Source organism: Triticum dicoccoides, chromosome 4A, assembly GCF_002162155.2.
Source record: "Triticum dicoccoides isolate Atlit2015 ecotype Zavitan chromosome 4A, WEW_v2.0, whole genome shotgun sequence".
Classification (NCBI taxonomy): Eukaryota; Viridiplantae; Streptophyta; class Magnoliopsida; order Poales; family Poaceae; genus Triticum; species Triticum dicoccoides.
In genome coordinates this window covers 123,216,458-123,226,638 of record NC_041386.1, presented here as the reverse complement: position 1 = coordinate 123,226,638, position 10,181 = coordinate 123,216,458, and the positions used below count along the sequence as shown (strand labels likewise).

The 10,181-nt window shown below is 41.5% G+C and overlaps 2 long non-coding RNA genes across 5 annotated transcripts; both read right to left on the bottom strand.

Annotated features, from left to right (window-relative positions):
* Nucleotides 1-1,729: 1,729 nt before the first annotated feature.
* On the bottom strand, nucleotides 1,730-4,470 carry LOC119285365. 3 transcript variants are annotated; one of them, XR_005139470.1, is made up of 4 exons: nucleotides 3,035-4,470; nucleotides 2,602-2,749; nucleotides 2,183-2,395; nucleotides 1,730-2,038 (listed from the first exon to the last, which is right to left on the bottom strand). It is a non-coding gene; the product is annotated as an uncharacterized LOC119285365 (long non-coding RNA). The 3 variants fall into 3 exon arrangements; XR_005139469.1 differs by having other exon boundaries at nucleotides 1,730-2,049; nucleotides 2,602-4,470; XR_005139468.1 differs by having other exon boundaries at nucleotides 2,602-4,470.
* Nucleotides 4,471-5,552: 1,082 nt separating this feature from the next.
* LOC119285364 lies at nucleotides 5,553-9,731 on the bottom strand. 2 transcript variants are annotated; one of them, XR_005139467.1, is made up of 4 exons: nucleotides 9,415-9,731; nucleotides 7,826-9,327; nucleotides 7,577-7,739; nucleotides 5,553-7,479 (listed from the first exon to the last, which is right to left on the bottom strand). It is a non-coding gene; the product is annotated as an uncharacterized LOC119285364 (long non-coding RNA). The 2 variants fall into 2 exon arrangements; XR_005139466.1 differs by having other exon boundaries at nucleotides 7,577-9,327.
* Nucleotides 9,732-10,181: the final 450 nt, after the last annotated feature.

Sequence of the window (10,181 nt, the reverse complement as noted above, 5' to 3'; positions counted from 1 at the left end):
TTTATTCTTTAGTAACAAGGAAAATCTGAGTTTTTTTTATAAATATCGAACTTTTCTATTTTTGTAATTTGGACTTCTTGGTTTATTCTTTCAGTGATGGCAAAATCTTAGTTTAGTTCTGTTATTTAAATTTGGACTTCTAGAGTTTTTTTAGAAATGCTGATAATCCCGTTTTTTATGATTTTTTGAACTGCTCTATGTTTAAAATTCAAACTTCTTATTTTTATTACGAGCGGTGAAATATCTGTTTCAAAGTGCTCTCTTATTTTTGTACTATTGTGTTTTTTTTGTGTGAACTTCTTATGTTCTTCCCGTCAACAGATTCAAAATTTCCATTTTTTATACATTGAAATATTGCTTTATTTTATTTTCAACTTCTTGATTCCATTCTTTAATAACGAGGAAAATCATAGCTTCTATAATTATCAAACTTCTCCATATTTTTAATTTGAACTTCTTGGTTTTATTTCTTGGTAGTAGAAAAAAATTCTAGTCTTGTAATAAACATCAAACCACTTTAATAACGGAACATTTCGTAGGATTTTTGCAAAGAGTAAAATCTAAGTTTTTATAAACATCATACCACTCCATTTTTTAAATTTGGACTTCTTGGTTTTAGAGAATAAGTAAAGTTTGAACTACTCATTTTGTTAAAGTTGAACTTCTGAGTTTTCTTTTTTGTTATGATTGGGGAAAATAAAAACTAAACATTTTTTCGCACACATCTAACCATTTTTGTATTTGATAATTTTTTTACATGAGACCATCCGAATTTATTCATGTACAAACTTTATTTTTGCATTTCATATTTTGACCTTTTTGCAAATATCTTATATGAACATTCTGTGGTCATTTTTAACGCACTTATGGACGTGCACTTTTCAAGAACTATTCATTTTGGACTCTCACGCATGATGAAATATAACTACAATGATGTGGGTGTTTTTATTTAATTTTAGTGCTTTGAAGTATCTTTTTCTTTTAGGTAAAATAAGAAACAACAATTTAACGTGGCTCACAGTTGCTTTTTTTACTTTGTATATCTTGGATGTATTTCTAGAACAAAAATCATAGTTGCTTTAACTTTTAATAATATTCCTTCACCTTTTTCTTGATGGGAGACGTACTTACATACATTTTGTTTTGAACAAACAATTCATGAACTACCTCAAACTTGACCTTCTCGACCACAATTTCTTGGCCTTAGGAAAATAAATAAAAAATAGAAAAATACATGGTTGTACAAGCATAAAAAATAGATCGGTTTCTTTGTATTCTCTTTTATATGCCTATAGAAATACTCATCATCCCCTAGGGGCGATGCACATGTTTCTGAGATCGCAGAAACGCCGAAATATAAAAACTGGTCGGTCCATCTAACCCCTCCGAGCGGCCCACCCTCCCTCCCGCACCACCTCTCCCCCGATCCACCCAACCACCTCCGTAACGATGACATAACGAGGATGGAAAATGATATATCTATAGGAAGACCATCTGCAGAAAAGCCACATCATAATCTTTAACCATGGACAACAAGTTCAAACACAAAACCAAGGACTATAGCTAAACTCTCGTAGAAATCTCTCTCTAGCATTCTAGTTGAACTTGAACAGTAGTGCACCAACATTAGCTAGAGGGCGAGGCAGGACACAGCAACAGCAGCTAGCAGCGACCAGCAAATGGAGGCTGGGTCGTGACGGTGGCACTAAGATGGAGGAGGTGCAGGGCATGGCAGGCAAAAATAACTGTGATTGAATAGTCTTAATCAGGTAGGTAGGCCTTACAAGAAAAAAAATAGCAAGTACATCAAGTTTTAGTGCCTCTTTCACACACAGATGTGCAACAAAATTGGCATTCCTTCTTATATAGATGAACTTGAACCACTGGAAACTTGTGAGATATGAATGCATCTCTCGAAAGCCATCGACCACCTCAGAAAAAGACTTGGAATCCTTTGACATCATGCATCAAACTTGGCCTTCAGTCTCAATAATATTATTTCATAATCCTTTTTCAATCACGATCAACATGGTTGTCCCTGCGAGCCAACTATCAACTTTACGATTATGAAAATACTAGATTTTGGCAAATGTGTACGAGCTACTGAAGAAATTGAAGATAGTTGCAAACAATATACGAGCTACAACCTAACAATTTGCAAGCACTTGAGTGAAGGCAACACCTTTGTTCTTCTTGAACTTCTCATTTTTCTTATTCTGAACTTGATGTTTTTTTTTGCAACTGCCAGTGCCGGGAGGCCGGCTTCACTCCGTCAGGTAGCCGCGTCCACCTCCTCACAGGATAGCGAGCAGGGGAGGAAGGAGAGATAGACCTGGCAGCAAGCGGGGGAGGAGCCGGAGTAGCGCTACGTCAGGGATGCAGGGTGAACTTGAACCTGAAGTACAGAACACACATGAAAAACACTCTTAAGTAATCCAAGCCATATCAATTAGCAAGCAAGGACTAAGCTAGAAAGGAAAACGAACACACAAAACTAGTACTGGTGCACTAAGACATTTTAGCCAACATTCTGCGTGCACACACAGAAACTAGAGAAGTGGAGAGTGAAGAAGCAGAGAGGAGGCACAGTGGGTAGGGAACCTGCAGTGCTGCATCCGCATTCAAGGATGGGCCGGGGACGAAGGAGCTTGCTGGAGCAGCACCCACCACCCCGTGCACGCAAAATTGGAGCTGGTTGAGATGATATGCGTCCTGGAAGAGTCGCCCTGCTGTTGTGGCACGACTTGGACTGCAGCGACCCACACAATTTTTGTTGATGCATACACAAGGGAGGAGATGAGCTTCGATTAGCGTCAATTAGCGCGCACACATCTCGCGAGCACAGCGGCCCCGATCCCGGGAGTGGTGGCCCGACGGCGGTGAACAGCCAGTGCTTTGCATGCCGGGTCCCGACGGCGGCGCACTATGGGGTTCGTGCGGGAGGATGCAAGGCCGGCCCCCTCCTCACAAGGCAGCGCCCTGCTGGGAGCCATGGCTGTGGCAGGGATGAGCAAGATGTTGAGATCCATCTTACCTCGCACGACGGTGGCGAATGACTACAACTGGAGTCGTTGGACTGCAATGGTGGGGTTGAGCTGGAGGATGCAATGGCGGCGGCGACATGCACATCAGTGCCGAGCAAAATAATGTGCCCATTTTTGTTTGCCTGCATTAGAAAATGTTTTGCAAGAGATTCCAGATGCTACAACTAGTTCTCATTAAATTGGAGGATACAAAATCAAATTCCCAATACAAATACATTTTTAATCTGGAACTAACAGAGGTTACAACAGAGAACAATCCCTGGTTTCTCAAATTGGAATTCATGCCCTTTTTATGTCATCGTTACAAACTGGACTTCTCTTTTTTCTAATAAGAACACACACTATAAAGGAAAAATAGAAATTTCTTTTGCCATCCTTGGTGGAGCACATAACGGCAGGTGCAACAAGTTCAGAGTGTGCAAGTAGAAAGGAAGAGGTTCAGAGAAAAAGACTGACACTTGGTCATGCTGCGGAGGCGTCCTGTAGTCCATACTTGTCTGGAGCAGCAGTAATGAGGACGCAACTAGAGAAGGCCAACGGAAATTTTGTGAATAACACTCCTCGCCACATCACATAATTTGATCTCCTCCAATACCTGCTACTACTGCTGCTCCTTGTTGGATTTGGGCACGGCCAACCTGACGACCAACAACAACAGTAGCACAGGTGGGTCTAATTTTCCATTAACAACCACTGTCGTACGCTGACCATTGGAGGACAAGTCGTGGCTGTGCACGAGAGATGCAGAGGGACCAAGGGGAGCATGGAGTGGATGAGGTAGGTTAGGAGGGGCTGAGAACAGCATCATCGACAGCGGGGCTGACTAAGGCGACCTGCGGAGGCGTCGGACGGCGGAGAGACGAGGCTGGAAGCTCGGACGGCGCGCGATGACCAGCTCAGAGGCGGTGCATGGGAGAAGGCAGGCTGCGGGGGTGGCGCACGGCGCCCGGTGCGCAAGTGACCCGAGAAAGGAGGCGGGATACAGGGCTGACCCATGGTGAGGTGGGAGGAGCTGGAAGTCTAGATCAGGGTCTCGGCGTGGTTCGCCATGGGGATCCATGGTGATGTATGGCGACTCGCTTGGGGGAGGGAGGTTGGAGCGCCGGCATCATCCAGGAGAGGCGAGTGGTGGAATGAGGCGGGGCGCGAGCTCGGGAACGGCGGCGGCGGGCGAGCTCAAGAATGGCTACGGTGGCGCACTAGCTCAGGAACGGCGGCGCGCGCGAGCACAGGTGCCGGCGACGCGTGGAGGTGTGTGGATCCTGGTGGCGGCGTTGGTGAGAAGTTGGCGGTGCGAGGAGGTGGGTTGCGGCGGTGGTGGTGCGCAGGCGGCGGCGCAGGGATGTGGCGGGGCGGCGCACGGGGCTGCTTGGGCGCGGCGGCGAGGATCTGGGAGGTCGCCGCGGCAGCGGGGGGTCTGGGGAGATAAGACGAGGTGTTTTTTTGTTTTGGGAAGTTCGGTATATAGTGCGTTGTGATCCGAATAGAGTGTTACTCTTGGGAGTACGTACTCCCGCTCCTCATATACACATAAATAAATCTTTTATATCTTTTTATTATTTTTAATATACTTTATTAGTAATTATTAGATACCTCAAAATGAGTTTTACGAAAAAATTCAAATGAGTCTACATATTTTTAAATGTTTACGTATATACTGATATGTTTGTACGTGAAAAACGTATATTACAAAAAATACGTCGCAGATGATATATTTTCAACAAATCTCGTATTGGGGTATCTTAGAATATTTAATGAGATATATTGAGAATAATAAAGAGGTATAATTAATACGTATATGAGATATATTGAGGATGAGAGTACATACTCTCAAGAATACAGAAGATGAGTCATATATATATATATATATATATATATATATATATATATATATATATATATATATATATACGCGCTATTCGCCACCCTAGATGAGGAATTCTTATTCCTCACCCCAGCCAACTTGTGCTCCCACGTCCAAAACCATAGTAGACAGTAAGGAGCAGAACTTTTGTGAGGTAATATTATAGCTTTGAATGAGAAACGGGTCTCCGCACTAAAACAACTGTAAAGAAAAGAGTGCAAGGTAATCCTACGGTTTGCACGTGAGTCAATTACTTCCTGTAGGCATTAAAAGAAATATTGCGTCATGTAGGCAAGCAATCCACAGAGCGCCTTTTGCGGCAAGCAACCCACAGAGCGCCTCTTGCTGTAATTCTACTGGTAATCAGGTAATCTTACAGTAGTGAGGCGTTCTTGATTTTTTTTTCAGATATAAGTCTGCGTTTCTATAGTTCAGGTATTTTGCCTTAGATATATTGCTGTTTACATTGGACTGAGTACACCGGTTCTCTACTAAAAATGAAATATGGTACGTGATTGATTTAAGTAACATAGGCCACTATCACAATTCTGTAGGAGGCATTTTTAGTAACCGTAAGAAACATAGGTCACTGGTTGATTTTGTCCACAAGGAATTTTTGGTAACCATGGAATAACAAAGTGGTCTAATAAATACTAGATTCCATGTAATAGTAACAAAAGCCATATTAAGCTTACAAATAAAATTCGTTTGGACGTAACTGAATGCCGCTGAGCACTAAGTAACCAGCGGCATGGTTATTAGTTTTCAGAAATCTCTATTACAAAATTGAATGCTACCGAATTTGCAAACTGAATACTGTCGAACTTGATCTTCAAGCAGTAGGTGACCATAGATTTTACGCCAACTTCATCTGTTCAGCTATCTCTGCAGCGACTGAAACATTCTTGTCCATGGGCTGGAAGCAACACAATATCCTATTAATAGTACTATAGCCTTTGGTTCACTTTTCTTCTCACAAAACCTGAACTTTGCTACTGGTTATTAGTAAACGAAGGTTTGAATTTCAATTGCACATTACAATTACCGATCATAAATATGAAGACACGACTCTCTATCCCTCATACATTAACCGTCATCCACTTGAACAGATACTGAAACAGAATATTTTCAATTCTTGAAAGTATACCAACAAACAGGTAGTGGCCACCATCACAGAAGCACATATAACATTTCAGGACTACTCCCTCCGTTCGGAATTACTTGTCCCGGAAATGGATGTATCTAGAACTAAAATATGTCTAGATACATCCATTTTTTCAACAAGTAATTCCGAACGGAGGGAGTAATAGGCTTCACTGCCCTGAACTAAAAATAATATAATGTCGAAATCAAAGATATCACAGTGGGACTTTGGATGTACCAAATTCATCACAATCACATGAAACCATAACATGCTAGCCGCAGGTGAATCAAAAGTATAGTGAGAAACAAGACAAAAAGTCAAATTCTATAACTATTGTTAAAAATGCTCACTAACCATGTCTTTTATCGAACAACTTCAATGGTGGGAGTCGCCGTATTGAACTAGTCTGTGTCTAGCAACTATTTACGACATTATCATCAAAATTAAACATAGAAGTATCTTAAGTCCCTTCAATATGGATTTTCTTAATAGTACTAGAAGTTATGCTACTAAACTTCATTGCTTTGTGATGAAACAAAAGGAGCAAAGAATTGGACGTAAATCATGTTGTAAGTAAAGACCTGAAGTAATTGAATTTCATGATTAGTTTGCAACGAACATTAGTGTGAAAGAGGCACACCCCATAATTCGTCAGACACACGATTGTAAGGGAAAAATGCCAAAGCCACCCATAATATAGTTGAATCAATATTAAATGGAACTAAATAAAAACATATCAAATCTAGTGGTACAATGGTAGTAAACACGAGGAATCAAGAAGAAATTAAGCAAATTTCAGTGGATAGCTCAGCAAAATAGGAACATAGGTTAATGTGAACAAACTCAACATCATTACAGTATATACGAATCTCAAGCAAAAAAAAGCCATAAGATTGAAATACACCTACACAATAGCTACTGAACTACAAAGTTCAGATTTTCAACAAAATAGGTTTGTCTGCCTGAAAAAAATGTATGCCATTTGTTGACCCGATTACAATCTCTTTCAGTTAGGTGGAATGACAAAACAGTGGACAACCTATGAACAAAACCAAACATTACTTCTGATCGAACACATACAAATAGATTTTAGAATTTCAGTAGTATTAAGCTTGTACGTTTAGCTATGCCCAAAACAAGTAATGCTATTTTATGTCGATCTTTATTGCCAAGCAATCTATATATATGTTTAATAGATCTTTATTGCTTGTTCTTCTATCAACTTCATTTGTTCCTCAATTTCTCCGGTGACTGAAACATTCTTCTCAATAGTGCTATAGCCATTAGGTTCACCTTTCTTCTCACCAAAACCTAAATTTTGCTACTGGTTGTAATGAAAAGAGGGCCTCAAATTTCAATTTAACATTACTTGTACCCACCACAAATATGAAGACATCCATATCCCACATACATTAGCGGTCATCCACCTGAACAGATACCCGAAAACAAAATATTTTTAGTTCTCAGAAGTATACCAACACAAAAGCGCACATATAACACTTCAGGATTAACAGGCTTCATTACCATGCATTGGAAAGAGAAAACGCAACCCTGCATCTTGCAATTTTTGCTAGTTGCAAGCGTGTACCGCTACTAATCCGGTCTGCACCTAGAGAAAGTTCTGAAACCCTCCACATAGAGACCGTCAAATACTGCAGGTCAAAAGTGAAAATCCATATTTGTACACCTGAATGATCCATGGAGAGGTATATAAACTGCTGTGAGAAAAAACAAATATGATTGAATGCTTCCATGGAAAATAGAAGAACATACAAGAATAGTGCAGCAGCCACTCATGATTTGTAATCGCCATGGGACTTGAGTTGCTTAGTTGCTTAAACAGTCTACTGTAGTCACCGTTACCAATTCACCGTTGAGGAGAAGAACCTGCAAAGATCCAGTGACCACAAACCTGCGCTGGCAGATCCAGCGCTTTGCTCGGAGCACCAAAGCTCACCATATCGAAGGATCCGAGAGCACCTAAAGCCGACAGTTCGCCGGTTCCGGCAAAGGCTTCGCTGGGATGAGGGGGAACCACCAACATCTTTATTCCACACCGACGCCGCCACCCCCACCATGACGGCAACTCCGGGAACCACTACCCTACTATCTACATACCGGAAGCACAGGACTGGGGTTCCCGCCCCTCTCCCGTCGTGGGAGCGGCAGACGGAGAGGGAAGGAACCACCGGCCTGGCCGGCGGCAGATCGAGGGGACAAAGTCGCCTTCCTATTCGCCTTCCCAGGGAAAAGGAAAGGAAACCGCTAATCTCGGCCCCATTAATTTCATTCTGCACTTCGCTTATTATTCTGAACATCACCAGCCGTCTTACAAATGGACAGAGAATTAGCATAAGAATAAAGAAACTGAACATAATTTCCAACTGAGCCATCTCCTCTGGAAAATTATGAATCATTGCAAATGGCCTTTAGAAGAGCAAAAGAAAAAATAGTTTAACACTATGATCAATACAGTTCAGCAGAGTTAGAAGCTAGTCAGGTCCTATTCGCCCAAAATCATATTCTTTTTTTTTGCGGGGACCAAATCACCGGGATGAGGATAAGCAATCAACCCGGTTCTTCATTTTTGCAATAGATAGTGGAGGCTTGTCACTGATTGTTGATGTCTTAGCGCGACCTGAATCTCGTTGAGCATCACACTTTCTGATTTACAAATCCAAGGTACATCTGAATAAAGAGAAAACAGGAACAACCTGACCCGTCCAAGAAAAAAATAGACCCTTCAGTGAGAAGCAATTGCTTCACTTGAGCATCCGGAATAAAGCTCAAGAAATCTTAAAGAGCAACTGTTCTCAAGTAATTACCTATCTCGACAACAATTTCTCAGATCAATTTCCACGCAATTACCTATAGCATTTGTAAAAGCTACTTCATGTCCAGTAATAACAGATCGATGTTTCTACCAGCAAATTACTAATTAAAGAGGTGCTTTCTCGTATGTATGTATAGAAACCTTACTTTGGTATTTTTATACTAGGGGGGTAAACAAATGGTTATGATGGCGCAGCCAATATTATGTACAACTAAAATATTCCAGAAATTTTACCAAGGAAATCTCAAGAATTGTTTTGCAACTATGGATACATGGTGCACTCAGAGCCTAGCTAAAATATGACCGTATAAAATAGAATGAACAGGACAGATTGGAAAGAGATCAGAAATCAAACATGCATGCAAATCAGCTAGCCTGGGTGGAACTGTAGGCGGCCGTGGCATAGCTTCTGGATATGCAGCGCCGACCATGACCTTCATTCCTGCAAGGCGATCATTCAGATCTAGCAGGGTGAGCTGGGGTTGGAAGGGAAGCAGAGAGAAGAAGGGGGAGGAGAAACGTGGAGAACCTGTGCCGGAGCCGGCTGTCGAGGGAATGGAAAATCTGGTTCGGTGAATGTTGGTTGTCGCAAGCGCCTTATTCGACTGAGCAGTGGGATGGATTTGGGATTGGTCACCGGTGAAGAATCGTTGTACGCTCCATCACCGCTGCCGCTGTCGGCCTCTGAGTCGCACGAGAGGACGAGGGAGAGATGGACAGGGGAGTGAGGGAATCATCCGATGAGAATTCTTCGCCGAGCACATCGCCGTCCAGCACGTCGCCAATCACCGCCCGCTAGTCGGCGTTCAGCGGAAACCGCTCGCATCTATTGAAAAATATATGCGGTGGGGCGGTGGTCTAGCTCGAAATCCCCACGACCTTCCAGCATTAACGTAAAATTATAGCGGCACGATAAAATTGTTGCTATAAATTTACATCGGTTTGTGCTGGGTTAAACCAGACCGTTACATGGCCGACTGACCCTGACCAGGGTGAAGAATTACTTATTCCTCACCCTGGGTCTTAAATAGACTTTATATATATATATATATATATATATATATTCATCCTTCCACTCTTTGGTAGTTACCCTACATGTTTCATATATTACCATATGGCATTCTATATACAATTTTATCATTATAAATATGTTCATATATTATATATAAGATAATCCAAAATGAATAACATGAAAAATTGCAAGTTGGCCCATGTTTTTTATTATACTTACGAAATACGTACATATTTATACATAAAATGAAGCATACTAAAGATATGATGCATACTACCTAAAAA